At 46.0% G+C, this 27,131-nt stretch overlaps 2 protein-coding genes across 2 annotated transcripts in view; one reads left to right on the top strand and one right to left on the bottom strand.

The window, feature by feature from the left end:
- The window catches only part of LOC144805779 (uncharacterized), a 41,444-nt gene extending 16,683 nt beyond the window's left edge, over nt 1-24,761 (bottom strand). The window contains exons 1-2 of the mRNA XM_078672266.1: nt 24,595-24,761; nt 15,475-15,609 (exon numbers count right to left, since the gene is read on the bottom strand). The gene's annotated coding sequence lies outside the window, so the exon portion shown is untranslated. The remainder of the gene's footprint in view (nt 1-15,474; nt 15,610-24,594) is intronic.
- A 535-nt stretch (nt 24,762-25,296) lies between these two features.
- Nucleotides 25,297-27,131, top strand: part of LOC144805785 (uncharacterized) — a 42,976-nt gene continuing 41,141 nt past the window's right edge. Inside the window, exon 1 of the mRNA XM_078672270.1 lies at nt 25,297-25,413. The gene's annotated coding sequence lies outside the window, so the exon portion shown is untranslated. The remainder of the gene's footprint in view (nt 25,414-27,131) is intronic.

Raw genomic sequence — 27,131 nt, 5'->3', positions numbered from 1 at the left:
CACTCTACTCCCCTCACACCCTCACTCTACCACTCTACCGCCCTCACTCTACCACTCTACTGCCCTCACTCTACTGCCCTCACTCTACCGCCCTCACTCTACCGCCCTCACTCTACAGCCCTCACTCTACCACTCTTCTACCCCCACTCTACCGCCCCCACTCTACCGCCCTCACTCTACAGCCCTCACACCCTCACTCTACCGCCCTCACTCTACCACTCTACCGCCCTCACTCTACCACTCTACCACACTCACTCTACCGCCCTCCCCTTACCACTCTACCGCCCTCACTCTACAGCCCTCACTCTACTACCCTCACTCTACTGCCCTCACTCTACCGCCCTCTCTACCACACTACCGCCCTCTCTACCACTCTACCGCCCTCTCTCTACTACTCTACCGCCCTCAATCTACCACTCTACCGCCCTCACTCTACCACTCTACCGCCCTCATCCAACCACTCTACCGCCCTCACTCTACCGCCCTCCCTCTACCACTCTACCGCCCTCACGCTACCGCCCTCACTCTACCACTCTACTGCCCTCACTCTACCACTCTACCGCCCTCACTCTACCGCCCTCACTCTACCACCCTCACTCTACCACTCTACCGCCCTCACTCTACCACTCTACCACCCTCACTTTACCGCCCTCACTCTACCACTCTACCGCCCTCACTCTACCACTCTACCACCCTCACTCTACCGCCCTCTCTACCACTCTACCGCCCTCACTTTACCACTCTACTGCCCTCACTCTACCACTCTACCGCCCTCACTCTACCCCTCTACCGCCCTCACTCTACCACTATACCGCCCTCACTCTACCGCCCTCACTCTACCACTCTAAGTTCGATCAGGTCATGAGAGTCGACCGATGGGAAAAGGAAGTCTCATTCTGGTATTGGACCTTGATGGAGGCGGATGAAAAGATCGAGATTGAAATCTCAAATTTATGTGCAAAGGAGCTTGGGGATGGACATTTGAAGCAAATGTCGCTGGACTCTGGTAAAACCCGCCTCGCTTAAACGTAATCATCTGTTTTCCACCCATAGAGTTTATTGATCCCCAGCGAAGCTAGCAAAGGTCACAGGTAATATCTACAACTTCCCAAAGTGTATGCTTCCATCAGCAGATGATCTGCATGTTTATGTTGTGTCCGAAGATCGCTTCTTACTGGACCTCGGTGTGGGATTTTCTTGGGGAAGTAATAGGTAAACAGATTAAGGTAAGCCCTCGTCTTGTTTTCTTTGGACTCAACCAAGAGGAAGATGTACGAATACATTCTGCTGTTCCCAAGTTTATTTTCTATGTGGTTTTGGTGGCGAGGCGGGAGATATGTAGGCTTTGGAAGTCTGAAAGTCCCCCATCTTTTTCCGAGTGCCTCAAAATTCTCATCTATACGAGCCAGTCTGATATGGCCTGTGACCCAAGGAGTCAGGATAAGATCTGGACAATGTTGGTAAATTGGAGAGAAAACATCAGTGGGTCCAATGATTAAGCCAAACATGATGTGGGTCCTGGCCTCTCCTGTGTTGTGGTCCCCTTTTCGTAAAGGAGTTGGAAGTGGAACCAGCAGTATTCTTCTGCAGAGATGTACTCCGTCCCCTCCCGGACATTTGTGGGGTAAGATCAACCCTAGCAAGAAAGTTGGCAAGATGAGGACAAAAAAACAACAAGCATTGGAAATGCAATAGGGCTCGCATTAGGAAAGTTTGAGCTATTGGTCTTATAAATGAATTTTTTTTTTATTTATGTGTTATTTTTTAAAATAGCTAAATTAATAGCTTTGTCATTTACAATGCCAATAGTTCTAACTTTCGCAAACACCTATAGCATTTGTAATGCAACATGTTTTGTATTTACGTGACTTAGATGTATTGATATTACAAATAACAATGGCTTTTAATTTTTTTAAATAATTAATACTTAAATAATTTATTTAATTTGTAATGGCAATAGCTTAAACTTTTGTAAATAACTTTTGTGAAGATTATGTTCAGTGTTTTTTATTGTGACAAAAATCCAAGAACAGAAGTGAAATATTAACATCTTTTTGTGATTTGTAATAAAGCAAGAAAGCTTGAAAACAGCTTGAAACATTGAAAGAACATATTTGAACCAGTGATACTGTGGTTGCGCTGAGTGATGCTGTGGTTGCGCTGAGTGATGCTGTGGTTGCACCGAGTGATGCTGTGGTTGCACCGAGTGATGCTGTGGTTGCACCGAGTGATGCTGTGGTTGCACCGAGTGATGCTGTGGTTGCGCCGAGTGATGCTGTCGTTGCGCCGAGTGATGCTGTCGTTGCCCTGAGTGGTGTGTGCATCGGTGGAGCTTAGTGGGTGCATTGGTGGAGCTGTGTGGTGGGTGCATTGGTGGAGCTTAGAGCATCGGTGGAGCTGTGTGGTGGGTGCATCGGTGGAGCTGTGTGGTGGGTGCCTAGGCAGAGCTGTGTGGTGGGTGCATCGGTGGAGCTGGGTGGTGGGTGCATCTGTGGAGCTGTGTGGTGGGTGCTTCGATGGAGCTGTGTGGTGGGTGCATCTGTGGAGCTGTGTGGTGGGTGCCTTGGTGGAGCTGTATGGTGGGTGCCTCGGTGGAGCTGTGTGGTGGGTGCATTGGTGGAGATGTGTGGTGGTTGGCAGGGGGGAAGCTTCAAAGGCATGCCGCCTCTGTGAGCTTCTCCAAACCATTTGCTGTACTCAGCAACTGGCCCCCACCGGTTCTAACCCCCACTCTGGGGGGAAGACTGGCGGGAAACCCTACGTCAGGAAAGGGGGTGCGACAGCCTGTGCCAACCCCACCCCTAAGGTGGGAAAGGCGAGGTGAAGCACGACCCAGGGCTCCAGCCATCTTGAAGATGGGGAGCCCTGCCCAATCACAGCCAGGCTCTTGCCCCCCTCCCACAGAAGAGGAGCAGGCTAGGGGGTGTACCCACCCCAGGACAGGGACCTTTTGGTCCCTGCCCTTGCCCTACCTGTAATGCCCCTAAATTTGGTATTTAGGGGCACCCTTAACCTTTCTTCCTCAGATCCAGATAAGAAAAGAAGAAAGAAAGAAGATCAAGAAGAAGACCCGCCATGCAGCTGCTAACATGACGACACCCACTGACTTGGCCCCAGCTCTACCGGCCTGTCGACCCTGGAACCTGCTCCTGCTTAATGCCGGCGACTCCTGCGGACAGCAACCTTGGGACACCCGGAGGACCCGCCTGCCTTGACCCTCTTAAAGACTGGGACTCCCATAAGCAGAGGCTCTGCTTCAACAAGCAACCCCTGGTGCCAGCCAGAATGCTCAAGACCTGCCCACTCTGCACCCGCCGAGCCCGGCCCGAGTGATCACAGACCACAAGGACGCCACCCCAGCGACTGGGACCTGAAGTCCAGTGCCCAAAGACCCTCTTCAACGAACCAGACGACGCCCGCAGCCTCAGAACCAGGGACCCCTCCAACCGCGACCAGCCAAGGGTAAGATTTCCTGATACCCAAAGACACCCCGGCGCCCTGCGAACCCTGTGCCTCCCTTTGGGGTACCTACTTCTTCTCCAGGATCCCAACTTAACTCTTGAAGTGGTAGTCGCACCTGAAGAATCACCGTACCCAGAGTTTGCAGCCTTTGTTACCTTTTTACCTTTCCCATTGAATAACATTGAGCGCCCGACGGCTCAAAGGCACCTTGCACCAAGCCGCCCGAGTGCCCCTGGCAGCGCAACCTGTGCCCTATCCTACTTCCCCATCTGCCCTGAGCAAGTGACCAGGAGCCTAGCTCCCACAGCCGCGTGGCCTGCTAGCCAGCAGCCACCAACCGGAGGCCCTCTGCCACTCATTGGATAACATTGGGCCTAACTACCTCTGCACCCAGCCGCCCCTGTGCCGCTGAGGGTGAACCAACTGTACCTACCTGACCCTGGGGCACCCCTGAGTCTATGCCCAGAACCTTAACTTCACCAGTCGAGTACTCACCTGGAAACCGGTAACTCACTTACCTGCCATTGGATAACAGTGACTGGCTTGACTCAAAAAATCTTTTAAGTGTGAAGTTTTGGAAACTTAAAATATTCATATAAAATCAAGCGAATTCCGAAGTACTCCCCTGTGATCAGGAGAGAAGCCAGTACTGTACCTTGTAGCCCAGTACTGAACCGCAAAAGTAATCCTCACCAGGTTTACTAGTAACCTGTATTTTCTCTATAGGAATCCATTGTCTGCTTTTCTATGAAATTACTTCCAAGTGTCTACTTTTGAAAACTTGAAATATGCTTTAAAAATCATACGAAATACTGAAACGTAATTACTTACCTGTTTAAAGTTGAGACCCCAGTGCTGGACCTAGGAGCCCAGTACTGGATTACAAAATTAACGAGATCGTACTTTACCTGCAACCTGAATTTTCTACCATTGGATAACCTTGCCAGATTACTGCTGCTAAGTTTTTAAGTGTGAACTTTTAAAATAGCTTTATATTCCTGAAAAATCACTGCAATAACTAAAACGTTTTTTACTAAATTGTTTTCCGCTTAGACCCCAGGACTGCATCTAGGATCCAGTCCTGGAACTATCAAAGTAATCTGCCAAGTAATCGATTGTGTTTATATAGAAAAAAAACATTGAGCTCAATGCTAAATTGTGTGTAGAAAGGTGTTGCCTACTGCAACACCTGTACCTATTGTGTTTACAAAGTTTATTGCCTTTCTGCAAAGTACTCATCTGAGACCTCTCATATTGAGAACAGTATATTTTGATACCTGTTGGTTCTAAAAAATAAAACCACTATATCTTGGATATAAAAACAATTGACCTGGAGTTCAGTCTTTGAGTGTGTGAAACCATTTGCTGACTGAGTTTGTGCAACAAATGCTTTACACTGTCCTCTGGTACTGCCTTACTTCTCGACCAAGCTACCACTTTAGAGAGTAAGGTCACACCTGGCTTTAACCACTGTTCCACCTCTGGGGTTTGTGGACTCTATACACACTGTACCTTATTCTGGTCCAGTATATATATATATATATATAGAGCCACTTACTCACAGACCTGTAGCTTGCAGAGCTTTCAGGACCTTCTCAAGGTGGATCAGGAGATCCTGCCAAGTAGAACTATTGACAGCAATATCATCCAAGATATGCTGCACTAAAAGTCTCCAACCCAGCAAGGACTTTATTCACTAACCATTGGAAGGTGGCATGGGCATCCGTTAACTCAAAGGGGATAACACTAAACTGATGATGCCCACCTGGTGCCCAGAATGCAGCCTTCTCTTTTATTCCTGCAGTCAGACCAACCTGCCAGCGCACTGATGTCAAATCAAAAGTACTGAGAAATTTGGTGTACCACATCCTGTCAATTAACTAATCAGCATCTGTCTCGGTCACTGCACTGAGGCCCCTATAGTCCACACAAAACCTCCGCTCTGGTTTTTAACAATTGGATTGTGGTTTTGGGAACAACGCACTTGGGCTGGCCCAGAAGCTTTCAGAAGGTTTCATTGACTTCCAGTTCCAGCATCTTGCTAACTTCAGCTCTGATGCTCTCCTTAACTTGGTAAGTCTGTCTCGATATTTTGTTTTTGACAGATGCATAGTCCTCAGTGTCCACTTCACGGGTACACCAGGTTGTCTGACCAGCGGTTAGGGAGAAGAGCTTGGCATACTGCTCCAGGACTTGCGTGTAGTCTGCTTGCTTTTGGGCAGAGAGGGTGTCTGAAAAGACAACTCCACCCACTGACCTATCTTTTGGGCTGTAGGTGAGGAGGGCGGGAGAGGTTCACTCTCTGCTTCCTCATCAGTAACCATAGGCATGGTCAGATCAGCCCTGTCATCGAAAATATTCAGGCGGGTGATCTGGATGGCCCTGTGAGGGCTCTTGCAAGTGCCTACGTTAACCAGATAGGTGACCTCACCTTTCCTCTCAAGGGTCCTGGAGGGTACTAGGTACCACAGGCTCCAAAACCCATACCCTCTTCCCTGACTAGAACTCCATCAGTGCAGCCTTTTGGTCATAATAATGCTTCTGAAGCTCTTGACTGGCATCAGGGTTTTTGGATGCTTTATCCATGTACTCAGCCATACTTGAACGTAGACAAAGCACGCAGTCCACAATATCTTGTAAGTTCTAAGTGACTAAACCCCATTTCTTTTTAAACTACTGATCTGTAGAAGTTAAAAGGTAGTGAACTTGTAAGTCACACTACACTCATTCCACATTGTCTCAAGGTAGTGAGTCATACAGTTCTCTGTCTGTTTGACATCATCTCCTTGGGGAAACCAACCCAGTTAAAACAAAAAATACTCAAGAGGGCCAAAGCAACAGCAGAAGCGGTGACAATCCTAAGGGAAATAGCCTATGGGTACCTGGTTGCTTAATCCACTGCCCCCAGTATGAATATGTTACCTGATGCTGTTGGAGGTTCCATGGGGCCAACGTCAACCCCTACCATTTCAAGGGGACCCCCAACCACTGGAAGTGGAATTAAGGGGGCCTTTAACTGGTTACCTGTTTGCCATGGGCTTGAAAGTTAACAGAGGAGTTACAGAACTCTTTCACCTCCTGGGACATGTTTGGCCAGTCAGTAGAAGTGGGTGACTAACCTACTCCAAGTCTTGCTCTGGCCAAGATGCCCAGGTAGGGGGATGTCACTGGCCAATGAGGGTAAAAACCTTAAAACCCTATGGACTGCTGAGGCACTACCACTCTCCTAGTAGCACCAGGTTTGGGGTCTCTGGCCTCAGAGTACATGACTCTCTCCTCCCAACAGGTCCTTTGAGAGCCACTGGCATCTATTTTTCCCTGTACAGCATCTTGCGGTCTCAGGCTTTTAAGAGTATAACAAGTCCTCTGTCCTTGGCACAGCTCTTCACTAGAGGGTCCGCCTGAGCCTAGGAGCTTTGAAATGTGAGGCCCAAGTTCCTGGGGCTCAGTTCCCTCTGGGGCGGACATGTTTTCTCACTGAGGAGAGAGGACTGTTCAGTAGCTGGCTTCCCAGACTTCCTACATTTTCACTTAGAGGGTTGAGACACTCAGACTCCAACTACTCTTTTTCACCCTAGAATTGCAGAGAGCACAACCACCTTCTTTTGGCCAGTAACCCCTCCCCACTCCAAGGACACCACAGCCATGGGATGAGCCTAGGTCACATTATCAGCATTGGTGATGGGATAGGTTTATCCAGTCAGGTACTGTTCAGGACATACCAGTTTTGCAGTCACTATGGTGACACTTGCATATGTATCTCTGAAAGCTCCCACTCCAATACCATTAATAGGAGGCTGTTGTCAGTGCTCCTCCAGATTACTGGGCCAGACAGCCAAGGCAGCTACATCCACCCCATCCTCTGAAACTAAAGTGGCTTCACAGTGTGCTCTCTGACCTGATCGGGGCACACCAATGATCCCATCGGGAGACTCACCACCCCAGTGTTAACTGGGGTTGCACTAGATGAAGCCTTTTTGGGACAGACAGGGTCTCCAGTTTGGTGCCCTTTGGCTTTGCAATTAAAGCACCATACCTTCTTGGGGTACCAGTTCTTACCCTGGTCTTGTCTATTGTCTCTGGGTCCACCCTCCTGTACAGGTTATTGGGGGCCTTTAAAAGACTCTTTGTTTTTATCCTTAGTTTGCCCACTCTCTTTTTCTGAGTGGTGGCGAGCAGAGATTTTAACCCAGGATATATCTCTGCAAACGCCTTTAGGGCAGAGGACACGGTCACAGCAGAAGCAGATGCTTACTGGGAGGCGATGCAGTTTTCATTTAAATCCGATACCGTCTCTGTCTTTGAATGTCCTTATAATTCAAAGGAAGCTTTTCTGAAGGCTAATGCAATGACTATAGTAAACAAGCATTGGAAATGCAATAGGGCTCGCATTAGGAAAGTTTGAGCTATTGGTCTTATAAATAAATTTTTTTTTTATTTATGTGTTATTTTTAAAAATAGCTAAATTAATAGCTTTGTCATTTACAATGCCAATAGTTCTAACTTTCGCAAACACCTATAGCATTTGTAATGCAACATGTTTTGTATTTACGTGACTTAGATGTATTGATATTACAAATAACAATGGCTTTTAATTTTTTTAAATAATTGATACTTAAATAATTTATTTAATTTGTAATGGCAATAGCTTAAACTTTTGTAAATAACTTTTGTGAAGATTATGTTCAGTGTTTTTTATTGTGACAAAAATCCAAGAACAGAAGTGAAATATTAACATCTTTTTGTGATTTGTAATAAAGCAAGAAAGCTTGAAAACAGCTTGAAACATTGAAAGAACATATTTGAACCAGTGATGCTGTGGTTGCGCTGAGTGATGCTGTGGTTGCGCTGAGTGATGCTGTGGTTGCGCTGAGTGATGCTGTGGTTGCGCCGAGTGATGCTGTGGTTGCGCCGAGTGATGCTGTGGTTGCGCCGAGTGATGCTGTGGTTGCGCCGAGTGATGCTGTCGTTGCCCTGAGTGGTGTGTGCATCGGTGGAGCTTAGTGGGTGCATTGGTGGAGCTGTGTGGTGGGTGCATTGGTGGAGCTGGGTGGTGGGTGCATCTGTGGAGCTGTGTGGTGGGTGCTTCGATGGAGCTGTGTGGTGGGTGCATCTGTGGAGCTGTGTGGTGGGTGCCTTGGTGGAGCTGTATGGTGGGTGCCTCGGTGGAGCTGTGTGGTGGGTGCATTGGTGGAGATGTGTGGTGGTTGCATCGGTGGAGCTGTGTCGGTGGAGCTGGGTGGTGGGTGCATCGGTGGAGCTGGGTGGTGGGTGCCTCGGTGGAGCTGGGTGGTGGGTGCATCGGTGGAGCTGTGTGGTGGGTGCCTCGGTGGAGCTGCATGGTGGGTGGCTCGGTGGAGCTGCATGGTGGGTGCCTCGGTGGAGCTGTGTGGTGGGTGCCTCGGTAGAGCTGGGCGGTGGGTGCATCGGTGGAGCTGGGCGGTGGGTGCATCGGTGGAGCTGGGCGGTGGGTGCATCGGTGGAGCTGGGTGGTGGGTGCATCGGTGGAGCTGGGTGGTGGGTGCATCGGTGGAGCTGGGTGGTGGGTGCATCGGTGGAGCTGTGTCGGTGGAGCTGTGTGGTGGCTGCATCGGTGGAGCTGTGTGGTGGGTGCATCGGTGAAGCTGTGTGGTGGGTCGTTCGGTGGAGCTGTGTGGTGGGTGCCTCGGTGGAGCTGTGTGGTGGGTGCATCGGTGGAGCTGTGTGGTGGGTGCATCGGTGGAGCTGTGTGGTGGGTGCATCGGTGGAGCTGTGTAGGTGGAGCTGTGTGGTGGGTGCATCGGTGGAGCTGTGTGGTGGGTGCATCGGTGGAGATGTGTGGTGGGTGCATTGGTGGAGCTGTGTGGTGGGTGCCTCGGTGGAGCTGTGTGGTGGGTGCCTCGGTGGAGCTGTGTGGTGGGTGCATCGGTGGAGCTGTGTGGTGGGTGCATCGGTGGAGCTGTGTGGTGGGTGCATCGGTGGAGCTGTATGGTGGGTGCCTCGGTGGAGATGGATTCAATTGTCTTATTACGAGGAGGCCCTGGTGTCAGAACACTCAGGTTGTACTAAAACAACGGATAGTACATTATCTGGAGATGTATTTCAAATCAACTTCAAGAAAGTTGTTTAGCAATATTAGAATCTGAGTGCTTACTCACTCAGCATCAGAGTGGTTAAACTGCTGACCATGGAACGACTAGTTTCGTTCCAATTGTGCAACACGGTACAAATAAATCTGTTTCGTGGCGTTCATTCAATTTCTTCATGCATGTGGACATTCACCTGTAAACGTGACCGTACCTCGTTGTGTGCTTGTCGGCGAGTTTCCAACACTTGTCTTTTGGTAGGGAGTCACAAAATTTCGTCAAGAGGGGAAATTATTTACCGGCGGAGAATATAGACACTTTACATCATCTTGGGCCAGAGAAATTGTGATGTTGGGCACGAAAAGTTTCTGAAATGCACATTTTTCTTCGAACCATTTAGGTTCTGATGCACAATATTTATTTTCAGGAACTGGAGGAGGCCTCTTTCTTAAAAAGAAAAAAAAGTTTAACACGTTTGTCTTTACACCTGTACTTCCACCTATCAACGCTAAATGGTACCTTTGGCACAGTGAACACAGACATAAATTACAATATGCCGTTGATGAGTTTCCAGCAAAAGCTAATATGTCATTCTCAAATGTCTCGGTTTGAAAATGCTGTTGAATTAATTCAGCAATAAAACTGAAAAATGTAGAGGAAGACAGGATGATATCTGCCAATATCCATTTGTGGGATGATGTCAGATTGATACATTGTCGCCTGGGAAGATAAATTGGGCGACAGATTCGAGATGTGTCGGACACCTGTGGGGAAGCATCCCTTTCCAGTTCTCCATTCCATTTTGAATGATATATGTTGGTTTCTGATCACTTAAGATATATGGTGGTCAGATTTTTTAAAAGCAAAAAATCAGGCCATAACAGACATAAAATTAGGACTACAGTTTTGCCGCAGTCGGATGGTACGGAATGACCTAATTGACAGCACCTACCGTCATGGAAAACTGACGTCGATGAGGAACAAAGGTATCAAAGTTAGCTTTTTGTGGGTACTTTCCATGGGAAGATTAAGTGCAACGTAGAAACACGGTATCTGTGTCACTTATATTGTTTTTTTGATGACTGCTGCGAACTGGTCCTGCACGAGTTCCGGAGAAGAGTTGCTTCCTTTTGTGCTTAAATCTCCCCTCTTTGAAATGTGAGACAAGTGGTGCATTTACCGAAATTTATCAGGACGGACTTTGAACGACAAAGACTGTCAGTGCAAATCAAGGGTGTGTTATAAATCAGACCTAAAATCCTCTCAAGCCGTATATTCCGTAAGAGATAGAGCCTAAAAAATAAACTGTGACTCTCAAACGGCTATGGGTTGTGCATTAGCTTTAATAATGGTTTTGTATTCTTATACCACACATTTTGAAGATTCGAGATATTTTGACTGAACCTACACAAATCAGAACAGAGATCCGTATGGCATGATCAAATGTACGCCAACAATCATTCAATGTAGATAAAGTTTGTCTCTGCAGTACGTATGATCAAAACGTTTCTACCTGTGAAAATTCAACAGCAATGCATTACATAATGTGAAGTACCCAATGGTGCAGCTGTTGCATACCCTGGTTTAGGATACATTATGCCATGTAAATGCCCCCGACTGTCATTTGTGGCGAGTTAACCATCAAGACTTGTTTTGGAGATTGTGGCCTTTAAACTGTGGTGGCTACGCTTCATTTAAATAGGCCTCGGAAGAACCCTTAAACACAAAATGCAAACATCAAATAAGAAACATTTTCATAATTGGGTTCAAATTAAACTACAGCGATACTAGTTATTTCAGAAAAAAACTTAGCTTTCTTGTAGCATCAATCATGAATCAAATGTATTATTGTCAAGCTCCAGTTTTGTTTTAACTTCTAAGGGTGAAGTAAGGATTTTTCAACAATAGGCCACCATGGAAATGGAAAATAATTTTTCTACATGGGTTACGATGTACCTTCGACACCTCGAGATGCTATGAAATGTAGCAAGAGACACACGGCATGCAAAAACAGAATGTAATTAACATTCGCTCCAAGCCATACAATCTTTCCTCCTGGAGAATGCCTGCACATGCAGCCCTTGCGTGCGTCCTATGCCTGAATTGGGAGTACCCTAGCAAAGCATCCTCTGGTACTGCCTTCCCCGACCTGTTTTTTTCTACCGAAGCAAAACAACAGCACGATGTCATCGCACTGCTGCCAAATGTAACAGAAACATTCCTACTGCAACCTTGAGCCAGATACGTCGGGGGATTCATGGCCGCATTCCAGAGACAGCTTGTAACTGTTTAACTGAAACCGGAGAACCCACGTTTATGGAAAATAGCGCATTGGACAAATCGCATGCGCCCATCAAGCATCATCGTCAACGTGGACAAGGCGGCAGCCCTCCTTCACAACGTGCATGGAAGCTGGCATTGCAAATGCAAAATGTCCACATCAAAACACAAGCATATGACTTATGCTATCAAAAAAGGAAAGTGTTTGCATAACCACAACGCCAAATCTTTTTTATTCTAGGACACAGCAGACTCGATGTTGTCAATACCGTGATAAAACACTGGGCAAAAATGACAAAAATATACTACGCAACGTAAATTTTTAAAATATATTTGACACGTGTCAGTAAGAAATGAAGAAAGAAGGGGCCGAGCACCTTGGTAAAGTTCAGAACAGATAGCGTTATTTTTTTAATTAACAAAATGCAAATAATGTGGAGAGATGTCAAGTGATTCAGGAATGGGCGCCCGTGTAAAGAGAAAGTACCGCCGGCCTGGGCAGTGATAGGGGAGGAGGGAGGAGAAATGCGAGTCACGGCAGCAGCAGCCTTTGATGTGCCGGCCGGCCGGTCGTGAATAATTAGGGGGTGAGAAATGCGCTCGGAGGGCTGCCTTTGATGTGGTAATGCGAGGCAGGCAGGCAGGCGGCTGGTGGCATTGTGCACGCGCTTTTTAGGGCTTGCGCAAGCGCAATGACCTAAAAAGCACATGCACTACATGCAATCGCCAGTGAAATCGCCAGTGGTGGTTAACCTCTGTTTAAGCCACAATAGAGCTTCGCCAGCTATGCGCTGAAGCGCATCAGCAGGCGAGCCCTAAAAATCCTGATCAGGTAGTCCCGCTTTCAGTGTAATACATATACCGATGGCCCCCACACGCTGATCAATTTCGATTTGTTATATGTTATGTTATGTCATCTGTCTAACACCTTCTTCCTCCACTATTACACCAAAACGATTTCTTAATAATGCCACATGCCCATGAACGTCTGGCAGTGATGACACTAAAAAAGCACTTCATACAGTCTACAGTTTTCAAATATCTTTTATATTCATCGGCATTGAGTCAGATTTTGAACATATATGTTTGTCTTATGATATAAATTCCAATAGGGGAAATATGTGCCTCTTTTATTACGTGTGACTGACTCAAGTTGCTGCCTCCCTCCCACAAGTGATTTTCTACTTTAGAGTTTATAGCGTTATAGTGTTATTCTTGCCTTCCCAAGGTAGGGTTTATAGAAATATAAACTGGCAGAACACCAGTCAGCTCGGTATGACTGACTCAGCCTTTCTTCCATCTATGTTTTGTACAATGAGTATCAGGAAATTTGATGGTAACAGCACTCTTCATTAAAGAGAGACAGGAGTGAACGGCATGTACGTGGTTGTTTGTATTATTTAGTGTAGAGAACAAAAACTATGCTCATATCTAGCTTTTGTCCTAGGATATTGTTTGATAAATGTTGGTAGTAGCTTGCCTATTTTGCATGTTGTGCGTCAGCCTGTGTTGGCTCTTCTTGTGCGTGTCACTCCCCTGGAGTAAAGCCTCTTTACCATCCTTCTGATTGGATGACGTGTATACTACACTGTTCACTATTAGGAACTACCTTTGACTTTTGGATGAGCATTCCATGGGAGTACATTTGTTTTGGGTTGATGGCTTATCGGGTTTTATCAGTAATCCCTAAATTTCGCTGAAAATACCCATGAGTCCAAGTATTGTTCATAGTGTTGCTTTAACCAGTAGCGTGCTCAGTTGTGCTTGGATGCTTTTCTTTATGTCTGTTTCACTCGAAAAGATATGTTTCTTTTCTTTTATTCCACATTATGCTAGTCGCCCAATAAGCTTCCTGGTACTTCTTGGTTTTTCCTCCATGTGGAGAAATGAACATTTGCTGAGAATAGACAATTTCATAATACCACAAATATCTCCTTTTTATTTCTTTCCTTCTAGTCAAGTCTTCCATCACACTAACTGCACTTTTATGTTCCTGTGTGTGTCCACAAATGGGTCAGTATTATTGTTGATGTGTTTAGGGTCTTGCCAGATTCTCTGCATCTCTTGGATTATTTCCATGTGTGTTCAATGAAGGTGTGTTTTTGCTTATGGCGGTGTAGAACTGATGAGCGACTAAAGCCTTTACTGCATTCAGTGCACTTGTATGACTTTCCCCCATGTGTGTCCTCTGATGCATCCTTAGGTTTTAGCAGTTACTAAAACTGCTTCCGCATTCACTGCAATGGTATGGTTTTGCCCGTGAGTGTTCTCTGATGACTCTGCAGGATTGATAGCTGACTAAAGCTTTTCACACATTCACTGCACTGGAAAGGCTTTTCCCCTGTGTGATTTTGCTGATGAATCCTTAATGCGGAAGAGTCATGAAAACTACTTCCACATTCATTACAATGGTATGGTTTTCCCCCGTGTGTGTTTGCTGATGCCTGTGTAAGACTGATGATTGACTAGCTGCACTTAAAGGGTTTTTCCTTCGCTGATGTTTTTGTAGATATGATTACTGCACATTGGAGGTAAGTCTTTGCATATAGGAGCACAACAGTGGGATATGGGAGCGGGGCAGCCATGATAAAATGCTGGTCCTGACATGCTAGAGATATTTTTTAACATATAGGGGCCCTAGATCACATTTTGAAACAATGGGGTCGATTGGCTTGGCATAATAGGAAAAGACATGAATATTTAATGAGAGCCCTTTTTAGCTAATCTATTTGAAAAATGTGCTTTACAATGCACTATTTGACCCAATACTTAAAAACATTTCCTCAGTTTCTGAACCTCTCTGCAAACTCCATAGAGGAGGTTTGGCTCATTTGCTTCACTTTCTACAATTCAGAGCTAGTATTATTTCCCACCACTTTCGAAGATCATATCAGCACCATAATACAGGTGGAAATTAAAACAGACATTTGTTTAACTTGTATTTTCATAATAATGATACAGTTATTATAGAATGTTAGTGATGTCAATTCTTGTGATGTCCTAAGGATTAAGGTTATATGACTTCACCTCCTGAAAAGACTCAGGATTAAAGGTCATATGATATAACTTCCTCTGATTCTCAACACCCGCTTTGCCCGCAAACACGCCGTTGAACTCTGAGACCTACTCGACTCAACCACCCCAGACGTCACCTTCCTGACGGAGACCTAGCTGAACCCTTCCTCGGCACCCGACATCGCCATAACCATCCCGGAAGGCTACAAGATCACCAGCAGGGACCGCACCAACGGAGTAGGAGGAGGAATCGCCCAACACCGACGAAGCCCTCAGCACCACCAAACACCTCTACTTCCAGATCCACACCGACCCCAACACCACTCTCAGAGGAACCCTCGTCTATAAACCCGAGTAAGTAGTGCGCTATACAAATGCTATGATTCATTAAGGTCAAAGGCTGTGTGATGTCACTTCTGCTACCCCAGGCATTTTGGTGAATCGATGTCCATGCAAAACCTAACAGGGGACCAGAAAAAAGTTACAGACAGGAGAAAGTCAGCCGCACAAGATAGAAAAACACTGGAAAATGAAGGGATAAAAAAACCTTTGATAGTAAAGTTGAAGAAAAGTAAATAGTATAAATGTACAAGGCCATACTTTTACTAGTGGGAATAGTTACAAGTTAGAAATAATAATAAACATGACTTACTGGGGTCGCCAGAACCATCTGCCAAGGCTGCAGAGCTGGTGGTGGGAGTCGACCTGGTTGTGGTTGTCTTCAAACGTTCCGCGGCGCTGGTGGTGGTGGCAGCTGTTCATGAGGGTGCCCTCTTGCCCGTGGGTGCTTATGAAAGGAATAAAGATAAAAAGAACAATGATTGGTGGTACTCTCTTTACAAAAAACAGTTTGACAGACACAGTATTGATTATTTTAAATCAGATAACCTATTCCTAGATTCCTAATCTAAAATTACATTTTGAATTATTAATTCATTTCCATGAATGATCTTTGCTTCTCCAACCTCTTTTGATGGGCCAAGTTGGTCTCCCTTTGCATAGTACAGTACGTACATCAGGGAGATTGAGACTGTATGAGCTACATAAAGCCACAAGGAAGACGCTAACACCCCTGGTATACTACTATCATAATAGTAGTAGCATCCCTTAAATGTTCCCAAGCGAACACCTGGCTGGCTAACACTGGAACAGAATCCTGGCAGTATCAATCATGCTCCGATGCAAAAAGTGCATTTATGTGAGTGAGGCACACTAAATCTCCATAGCTGCCAAGGTTTCAGATTGCTTAAGTGTGGCATTTTCATAGTTTCAGTGTACTCATGAATGACTTCCAACGACCAAATGTGTGACACTTAGAGTAACACTTTCTCACTCGAAAAAATCAAGTTATGAAGATGGAAGGGTACTTACCTTCTCATATACGTTTTATTTGTTTTATAGAGCTGCTCAAAACAGTGTAGAGTGTCAGAGATCGATACATCACACACACATTATACAGAGACAATGAATCATATCTGTGTAAATGTAGTCTATAGGAAATGTTACATATGACGGTGAGGATTGCAAGTTGTAGGAATCACGTCATAGATACAAGTATGCAGTATATTTTAAGAGTGTATGGTCTGGAGAAGCATAAACTCAGGATTTAAAACGTACCACAGTAATTGGCATAAGTAAAAAGAATGCTCATCTACGCAAACTAACCCTTTTTAGCAGCATTAGGATAATGAAAGACTAAGGGAGAAAAGAATGTTCTAACCTATACACACAGTTTGAATGCAGGTTCTTGAAGAGAGTTCATACCTAACTGTGCCATTTTAGGATTGTAACTAATGAAATGCAAGTAACAAAAGGACCTCTGTGACAAGCTGTAACTCATTGAGCTAGCCACATAAAATGCCGTTAAGTGGTCTGCATAGTACACGTTCTTTGCAGTAGTCACATTAACCCTTTCCGCTACTTCATGATGAGGAAAAACAGGCACTAGACAAAATGCCTCTCTCTCTCCAGCAGTAACATTATTCACAGGAGGCATCTTTACATTTTTATTGTTGCCTGAGAACTCTTCGACACACAAGGAATTCGTCAGCAGGTGGTTTTAAACCCATGTTATTTCTGAATATACAGCACCTGACCCTCCACTCTCCCAGCTCAGTGCTAGGTGCTGTAGTGCATCAGACATTGCACGAATAGCAAAAGGATCTCTATGACAAAACCAGTAACTCATTGCTATAATCCTCATAAAATACAGTCATTTCTGTGATAAAAGTGTGGTACGCATTCTTTGGAGCTGGATAATTTACAATCAGAGCTACTAGCCATGTTAATCAGTTAAAACTGCCAATAGACAACAAAAGTCCAATCTCTCCGCAGAAACATTAGTATCACCAGCCGCATTATTTGATGTACATGTGTGTCTCAATTCCGATGGGCAGCAGCGATTCCTGAATACATACAGCAGTTGCAATCAATGTATTTCACATTTCTTGCAGATATTCTAGTTTCGTTCCCAGACCCAATGGATTTGACACAGTAACAAATTAGAAGCCTCGTCATTGAAAGAGCGCCACCCGAATCCAAACCTGTGGCTTTAATCTTTGGTGAATGACCTACCACTTCCACGCACAAAAGTAGACTACTACTTTCTATGAGAAAAGCTGGGATGATTTTATCCTGGATGGATTATGGCACTCCCAGGTCTTTCGGGAATATTGGGTTACTGGAGATTATTTGTTTTATTGGGTGCTTAGGGAGGGGCAATCATCCAAAATCCCCTAAAATAGATCCGCAGATCTCAAACGTACATGTAAAGCCCTATCACACCAAAGTACTGATTTTTTCAAGTTAAATTACTTTCAAGTTACAGAATGAGCACAATAGTTAGACAAGATGCTTTTAATGTTAGTATCTTGCTCAGAATCCAGCCAACATGTGTTTCGTCGTATGGGGTAGGGCCCACGACTTCCTCAGGGCTGGGAAAGAAAAACAGAAAACATCATGTAATCCCGCAATTCCTCGGGGATTGTTACACTAAAATCACTTTAGCAGAATCCATGCTATGATATTTCCAAAGTTGTGATACAACATTACAAATCCCACCACCACTTGGAGGTAGTAGATGGGGAAAAAAGGGTGAGGGACAGGAAGAGACAAAAGCCCCCAATATCCTGGGTTAAAGGGTTAAAGGTTGAAGTATAAGCAACAGATCAAGAACATCACAAAGAAAAACCATGGTGCTCGTGGTGGAAAGTGTAGGAAGGGTCAAGCGCATTACTATACTTAATAATATACATCAGTGAGAATACACTCATCTGTGTCCTCTCCCAAACACACACTGAGCAGAAAAGCTCAGGCCTACCTTGTAAAGTACAACTTCTCTTTGTATGCCCAAAGAGGGTAGCCAGATGTGACCATATTTAGTAATTGCTCATTATCCTAAGATTGTGAATTTATTTAGTACCAGGAGGTAAAAAACATACCTTCTGGCTGGTTATAGGTCCGACCCAGTCTAAGATCGGCTGGGTAATAAACGTGATCTTGAACGTCAATCTTGTTAAATTCTCTGTACAAAGATGATGGGTACTATCATTATCATACAAGTCTAAATTTAGCCCTTGCATCATGCTTATATAGCATCTATTATGTGAGTATATGGTAAGTGCTCATATCCGGTGACATACATCAACTTCTAGTGTTGTGGTTTGTGGCTTTAATCACGTGCTCGGCAATCACTAGTCTACAGAGGGTTTCACCTTCCCTATTTATATCGTGTGTATTGATTAGAAGCAGAAATGAGGCTTACCCCAAAATCAGCGCACAATATGTGTGTGCGCTGTAAAGATCCTTCGATTTTCAAAAAGCACGGTATGGTATGCGTGTTGCTTCGCGAACTGTATTATAGTCCGTGCTTGGATGCTACAAGGCAAATACAAAGGACAAACGGGGACTACCATTAGTATCCGAGCAAACATCCATATCTAGGAAGAACAAGCATTGGCATAGCCAATAGGTCTCGCCTTTGGACCTTATAAGTGTTTAGCCATGCAGCTCACTTACAGCAGAAATCTGCCCTTAAGTGAAACAAACAGCTCCCTGAAGCAAAGAAGGGTACATGTCGTAGGCACCCAGACCAGGTCATATATTTGTGGGCTCAAAGGTCAATGAAGCTGTTGGAAAATTTAACTGGTCTTCCGAAACTTTACTTAAAGCAAATGATGGCTGGTGCGTTACTTTTTTATGGCGTATACAATTTGACAGCCACATACAGGCTGTCCATTTACCCCACTGTACCGGGTAGAGGCGCAGGGCCCGATCTGGAAAGATTTTGCTGTTAGGAAGTATGACTTAATTTTATCCAGGAATAAACGGGAGCACGTAAATTATAGCAACACCCTTGTATATCGGGCCCATTGTCCCAGGCTTTGCTGACTAAGTTGTTTATAGGCAATCTTTAAATATGGATTTTTGCGAAATAAGCAGGAACCTTTCTACCATAAACTTTTGTTGTTACTGAAACGGAATGTGTAGTTTATAAACACACAGATTAGTAGCAGGACATACCCTGGTAGTGTGTAAAATATTATATGTATTAATAAAACAACGATCATGTGCTCACACTATGGCGTTTCTTTGGCACAAAAGCTGCGACTGGTGCTCCTCATGATGTTAGCCAACATTGACACCAGGACTTCAGCAGCAGGGCTTTAAGTGGGATGAAAAAACAGGGGTGGGGGTAGTTCCTCTCAAATGGGTGTGACAGACATAATTAAGGGCACGGCTTAAACACTAAACTAAAAATCTGTACTTCGCAGTGTGCCACTCGATTGGTATTTTGCTGCTTCTGTCATTGCATGCAGATATATAAGACAACAAGTAACATTACACCTACAACAATCAGGACTATTGCCTTTGTGACTGGTTGTTGATTGCATAAGATAAACAAGCAACAGCTATGGCTTTGTTGTATAGTCCATTAAAAATTTTTAGTTCTTGTGGGTAAAGTTGTGTCATACGGCTAGAGTTGCTGACCTTGGAGCTGGCGTGAAAAGCATGCTCGAGTCTCGGTACTGGCTAACAATACTGTGATTCTGGACAATCCAAGTGCCTACTAAAAATAACATGATTGTTGTCTTTGTGTAATTTAACTGGTGTAAACGCTCCAATATATTCTGGTAAAGTTTGCGCAGTATAGAATTAAAAAAAACAAGTTACATTTAAAACCGTCAACTCCTGCAGAGTTAAGATTTTTATTCCCACCCAGAGGGTGAGGGCATAAACGGAGAGCTCGATATGACCTTAGCACCTGCTTTATAAGTGAAGGTGCTGAGCACCAGCAGGAACCGGCCCACTTAATGCCCCCTGTAACAGTGGTATACGAGCATTAGCAGTGAAGGCACATGTACGACAGCCTAAACCTACTAGACAGGGTGCTCTAAATGCGAGGGGTGTCAACTACCTCTTGTGCAGTTTACAATGTACACAGAAGGATTAAAATCATATTTCTTTGGATACTCTACTAGGCATGTGTCTGAAAATACTCGTGAGGTTCAGTGTAAAGATGACTCGTTTTGTGCTCTGTGCAAACTCTTTGCTGTTGATCTGGCATTAATTTGCCATTACTGTTGGTTAGTTGGCTCTGTATCTGGTTGTGTGTAACTGCATGATTACTTATCATTGTGTTTGTTCCCGTCCTCTATATTGTTTTGAGATATTAGTGGTGTAAAGTGTGCATACTTAGGTTTATTTCTTTTGCCACTTGTGTTTCATCAAAAGAAGGTGATAGGATGGTCATTGCCTTTTTCGGTTTTCTCTGTCCCTCACAAGCCTCTGGTAATGGGGTGTGTAATAAAGAGTGAGCTGCGGGGGGCCTCTTTGTGCAGTAGGGGTGGAGGAAGGGGGTGTGGGAGTGGGGCGTGAAGGGGCCGATGAGGTCTGACGGGAGGGGAGCAGTAAAGACAAACAAATCAGGTGACCAGCCATGGGAGCTGCTGCAGTATAATAAAAAAAAAACTTCATGCGATTTTACCTGGCTGAATTACCACCTGGCTAAATTGTGTCTGGAGTTCCAACATCAGCTGCAGGAACAAGGCTTATCTATGATAAGACGGAGCAGAACTGCGTGTGGTAATCCTGCTTTGCTTGAGTCATACTCAGGGACGTAGGAGGAGAGCTGAATTTTATGGCCAAGCAAGACCTAGGATGTAGTGGTTGCTGAAGTTGGGATTGACATTACTACAAAAGTTTTTTTACGGGTAGCCTATGGTACTCTAAGCTTTGTGCGCAAGGCAAAACTAAAGTATTTACTAGGGATGAGGCGCAAAACAATTCCTGCACGCCCAGTCAATTAACCCGGCTCTACAATCCAAGCACAATCCGCACACTCAGAATAAGTGCACTGGGCGTGCTATGAATGTGAACGCATGAAAAAGGCTTTTGTGTATGACTGAAACAGTTACGAAAATCGGAACATTTTTCTCTTGCTTTAGCACTCAGTGGCGCAAACTTGCGTCGAACACGGACATCAAAAGCTGCATTTTCCATGGTCCATGAAAGGAAACAAGATAATTAATTAAGGCAAGAGAACAAAACTAATAGAGGTATAAAACGGAAGCAAAACAAATTAGGAAAATGCGTATGACAAGGAATGGCTGCCGCTGCTCCTGTCAGAGCGAGAAAAGTGCCTGAGAGATGCTTTTTCATAAACATTATATCCTCACAGATACTTGAAATGGGAACAAACGGGGAATCGAGAGGGAAAGAAGAGATGGCGAAGCAGAGGGACGGGGAGAGAAAAAAAGGTGAAGTAAGAGGGATAGGGAGAGACAAAAGGAAGACAGACTGCAACAAACAAGACGGAGGGCATTAATGTGGGGAGGGGGGAGGAGAAGTGCGACACGGCCGCAGCAGGGGGCGGAGCGGGGAGAGCGGCAGGGGCCTTTGAAGTGAAGCTAAGCTTCACGTCAAAGGAGTGGGAGGAGTGCTGCTGGGGAACAGATGGCGATTTGATGCTGTGCACGCGCATTTTAGGTCAATGCGCTTGCGCATTGACCTAAAAGCGCACGGGCACAGCACCAAATCGCCAGTCTAGGCAAACCTTGGGTAAACCTTGTTTAAGCGCCTATAGTCTCGCTCAATGCGCATGCGCATTGAGAGGCGAGACCTAAAAAGGGTGCGTGGTGCGAGTTAACTCTAACCGGCGTCACTTGTAACCTGTATGCGGCATCCTCCGTGATCCTCACTCGTCACCCGGCAACTCAGTATGGTCGAGAGTTCAGAGCCGGATGCCAGAAGCACTGTAAAAGAGTGCCAACCGTGCAATAGCTAGACCGTTTCGCCCGATTCGACGGTTTAGTAAACTCAGCCATATTGGATGAGTATGTGTGCCCAAATCTGGTATGATAACCAGAAATACCCAGCTTTCAGTCCGGGGCCCCATATAATCGGTGCAAGTTGTAGTATCCTGTTTTATCCCTTTAAGTGTCTCGCTGTAATATCCCTTTAAGTGTCTCGCTCTTACATGCTTGCATCCCTCGTGTATCTTTTGAATACCGGTGCTCCATGTTCTAGGTTGCTGATTATTATGGGCGTTGCTAGGAGACGATGCAATGACGAACAACGAATGACGATGCAAACGTATGACGATGCACGTTTGTTGCATTGAAGTCACGAATGAGAAGCGCGAGTGTTGGCTTTGCGCGCGTCAACAGCAACGGAATGAAATTGAAGATTAACAAACATCAATGCGAGTAGGCGCGAGTGTTAAGTCTGCACGTGTCAACTCACAACAGCAACCAAATGAAATTGAAGGTAAACACCAGTTTACTATTAAATGTCACGAAAGTGAGAAGAGAGATAAAAACATGTTTTAAATGTATTCACGTATTAATCCAGAAATCCAGAAATAGTTCAATAGTTGTTTTTTTTTAAGTAAAAGAAGTTCAATAAAAAAAAGAAAATGGGTTGGCAGCAATTGTAGTTTAAACCATAAAAATGTTCATGAAGAAGAAGAAAGCATGAATAGCAAGTGAAGAAATCCACTGATGGCTGGTATCATAAATCCACGAAGAAGAAAAATATAGTAAAAATTTCAAAAGGTTGGTTCTTTTAAAATATCCCAAACGTCGCCAATTTATTGTAGTATTTCCTTGCAAAGATGACAAGCAGAAGAAGAATTAAGTTGAAGATTTATTCCATAAAGAAAGAGCACATCCAAGTACTTCAGTGGCATATAATGGAATGAACACAGTGGTACATAATAGAATCATAACAGTGTCCTGTAGAACATGGAGCACCGGTATTCAAAAGATACAAGAGGGATGCAAGCATGTAAGAGCGAGACACTTAAAGGGATATTACAGCGAGACACTTAAAGGGATATTACAGCGAGACACTTAAAGGGATATTACAGCGAGACACTTAAAGGGCTAAAACAGGATACTACACAAGTGTATTATAGTTAAGAGAAAGAGTAACTCAATACATATTAGTCCACTGAATAGTATGTTCGGCCGTGTCGACAAACACACATTCGTGCCCTCCGAATATGTATTGCTTAAATGACACTCATTTTACGCAGGTGTAGGCTCAGATCCAGCCCATATCTTGCTATCATCATCCTAATTGCACTGCAGGAGCATCTGGTGTCTGACAAATGTGGCATCTTGCAGGGGGCTTCGGTTTTCTCAGAAAACATAATCTGCAAAAGCATCAAATTCCTGCCACTCTTGTGATCCCTCGGAGGGTCTGTACAAGGAGTGACCGGTGACTGACACTCTTATGATCCCTCGGAGGGTCTGTACAAGGAGTGACCGGTGACTGACCCTCTTATGATCCCTCGGAGGGTCTGTACAAGGAGTGACCGGTGACTGACCCTCTTATGATCCCTCGGAGGGTCTGTACAAGGAGTGACCGATGACTGACCCTCTTATGATCCCTCGGGGGGTCTGTACAAGGAGTGACCGATGACTGACCCTCTTATGATCCCTCGGAGGGTCTGTACAAGGAGTGACCGATGACTGACCCTCTTATGATCCCTCGGGGGGGTCTGTACAAGGAGTGACCGATGACTGACCCTCTTATGATCCCTCGGAGGGTCTGTACAAGGAGTGACCGGTGACTGACCCTCTTATGATCCCTCGGAGGGTCTGTACAAGGAGTGACCGGTGACTGACCCTCTTATGATCCCTCGGAGGGTCTGTACAAGGAGTGACCGATGACTGACCCTCTTATGATCCCTCGGGGGGTCTGTACAAGGAGTGACCGATGACTGACCCTCTTATGATCCCTCGGAGGGTCTGTACAAGCAGTGACCGGTGACTGACCCTCTTATGATCCCTCGGAGGGTGTGTACAAGGAGTGACCGATGACTGACCCTCTTATGATCCCTCGGGGGGTCTGTACAAGGAGTGACCGATGACTGACCCTCTTATGATCCCTGGGAGGGTCTGTACAAGGAGTGACCGGTGACTGACCCTCTTATGATCCCTGGGAGGGTCTGTACAAGGAGTGACCGGTGACTGACTCCGCTTCTTCAACACTTCAATGCTCCCGACCCCCCGCCCGTCCCATGACCACACTGGGGGCGCTGGCAGCCCTCAGCCAGCAGCTCCACGCTTCTCCCAGCCCCAGCGGCTGTTGAAATGTCCCAGTTACAAACAATGCGCCTTAGAAACGGGGATGCTGCAGCCAGGCTTAAAATAGACAGTCTGACACGCCGTGCAACTGCGCATGCGCGGAAAACAGACACTGTCTTCAGCACGCGCAAAGAGTACAGTACCAATGGAGCTTGGAAACTGGGATTAGAGTGCCTCACCTCTCCTTGTGCACCGCTCAGTGGGGGCTGCAGGGCCTGGGGGAGAGCTGGGGGCAGCCCCGTCGAGTCCGGCACCGGGGGCCCGGCTGCCTGTAAGGAGTGTGTCCCGGTGTGTTATTGCCCCCGGAGTGACGCACACGCTCACGCCGAGCCACAAGCGCGTGAACAAAACATGGCGTCTCACCGCTGCGCACGCGCAGGACCGCTCGTCACTGCTGCGCATGTGCGGAGCGAAGACATAACTTCCTAACGCCGAGTTGGGACTGAAGCCTGTGAACTGCCCTGGACAGAGGAGGCTCAGCCTCACTGCGCCTGCGCAGAGGAAAGACACTTCCCCCCTCCCGAAAGAGGAGCCGAACCTAGGAGCTTTGCACTGAAACACATCTCACCCTGTGTTGTGGCTCGAGGCGCCTCGTGTTCCGTAACGGGAGACAGATGTTGTATCTTATTCATTGTGTCACCGCGCGGACACCGTCATTGTTTCCCCTGCGAGGACCCCGTCCCCCGTGTCCTGGCCCTGAGCTGGAGCCCTTCACTGCGCTCCGTGCTGCGGGAGCCTGGGCCGTGAATCTTTCTTGCATCGATTTCTGGAGTGGGATTGTAGAAACAGCGGTGTCTGTCCCCAGCGCATGCGCAGTTCATTCAAGGCCTTCCTTAGCTCGCGCGCCGCAGCGGGAGGCAGTGTCTGCCCTCCGCGCATGCGCAGTTGTCCATCTATGGTCCTCTTTCACCCACGCTCATCGTCCTGGGGTTACACAAAGGCCTCAGAAAGCTCAGCTCGACCCCAGCAGGGAGCCCAGGCCCCACATGAAACCCCAGGTGAGGCCAAGAGATACAAAGACTGTCTGGAGCTGGAGGGTCTCGAGCCTGCTGCCCGGGGTTCATGTTTGTTGTTGTTGTTGTTGCATCGGTCGATGATTATTTTGTATCCACAATGCTCATTGACCCTGAGTTGGGTCACTCTTTTCAAGGCCTCAGCAAACGGTGACATTTTGTCTGTGTGATGAGAAGATCGACTTGAATTCCGTTTGTGGCTTTCCCCAGAGTGAAGGGGGGCAGCCCCGTCAATCGAAAGTGAAAGAACGCACTCCCAGCCAGCACCGATGCGCCTCATTGTACCTGGGCCTGCACAGCATCATCTGATGAGGCTAAAACTCCCCCAAATATGTCTCAACCTCACTAGGCCCTCAGTAACCAGGCAGCGGTCAGCCAATGCCCATCAGGTAAACGAGCATTGGCATCGCCGGTGGGTCTCGCCTCTGGGACCTTATACGTGTTTAGTTATCCAGCACAATAGCCTTGGTGCAACAACATCATCTGTTGCATGGCTAAACACTTATAAGTATGTTATACAAGGGGGGGTTGTACCCATGTGGTCAGTGGGACCTGGGTGATCAATAGTGTTATATATAAAGGGTCCCAGACCAGAACACAGTTCTTGATTTTGAACACACACTATTTAAATGAATTTTTGAAACACACACTAAATGAAGGTGACCAGTGTTTTTAATTCACTGTACCAAGTAAACAATGAATGTTGAAAAATCAGACATTAAATATACATGATTCAATGCGCCCACAAAAGGAAGGGGAGAGGGGAGGTGCAGGAAGGGGGATGTATTTCACTAGATTTTACATCACTAGTTAACATTCAAGAACAACAACATAATACATAGTTCAAAGCATAATTCCACATACATGAAAGGCATGGAACATGACATATATCATAGCAAAAAGTGCATGGGGAGATACTCCTATAATGATCAGTATATCAAACTGGGGTTAGGAGTTCCTTATTGTAAGGTGTAGATGTCTACGTTTCGACCCCGATGGTGTAGGACAGTGGATCCTTACTGCGTGGGTCTTCGTCAGGACGTGATAGGTGAAGGGGAAAGAAGGGGCGTTTAACTCTCGTTGTAAGCACCGTTGTAAGCACCACGTGTTAAATCAGGGATCAAAATGACTACCGGCCGCATCAGTGTGGGTTGTACACCGTGCCGAGCCGGCTCTTTATCCACAAATTAATTAACACACGTTGTCAAGCTTGGCTCCGCATTACTGCACCGCATTAGCGTTTGAAGGGCCAACTAGCCTTATTCCAAAAAGAGACCTTTTTTCAATTGGGGCGCGTTGTCACAAAAGCGTCTGCAGAAAACAAATCCGCAATATTGTGGAAGAAGGCAAACAGCAACTGTTTCCAGGAGACGCGGCGCGCAGGCACCACTATCGGAATTTTCCGTCAGCAGCGCGGATGGTGACACGCGGCTTTTAAATATCATCGAGGCTTTCCCTGATTTGGTCGGAGATAAAATATCCCGGTTTGCCTTCTTCCACAATATTGCGGATTTGTTTTCTGCAGACGCTTTTGTGACAACGCGCCCCAATTGAAAAAAGGTCTCTTTTTGGAATAAGGCTAGTTGGCCCTTCAAACGCTAATGCGGTGCAGTAATGCGGAGCCAAGCTTGACAACGTGTGTTAATTAATTTGTGGATAAAGAGCCGGCTCGGCACGGTGTACAACCCACACTGATGCGGCCG

Source organism: Lissotriton helveticus (genome assembly GCF_964261635.1).
Source record: "Lissotriton helveticus chromosome 1_1 unlocalized genomic scaffold, aLisHel1.1 SUPER_1_unloc_24, whole genome shotgun sequence".
NCBI lineage: Eukaryota > Metazoa > Chordata > Amphibia > Caudata > Salamandridae > Lissotriton > Lissotriton helveticus.
The sequence above is the reverse complement of the archived record's forward strand: the minus strand, read 5'-3'. Positions and strand labels throughout refer to the sequence as shown.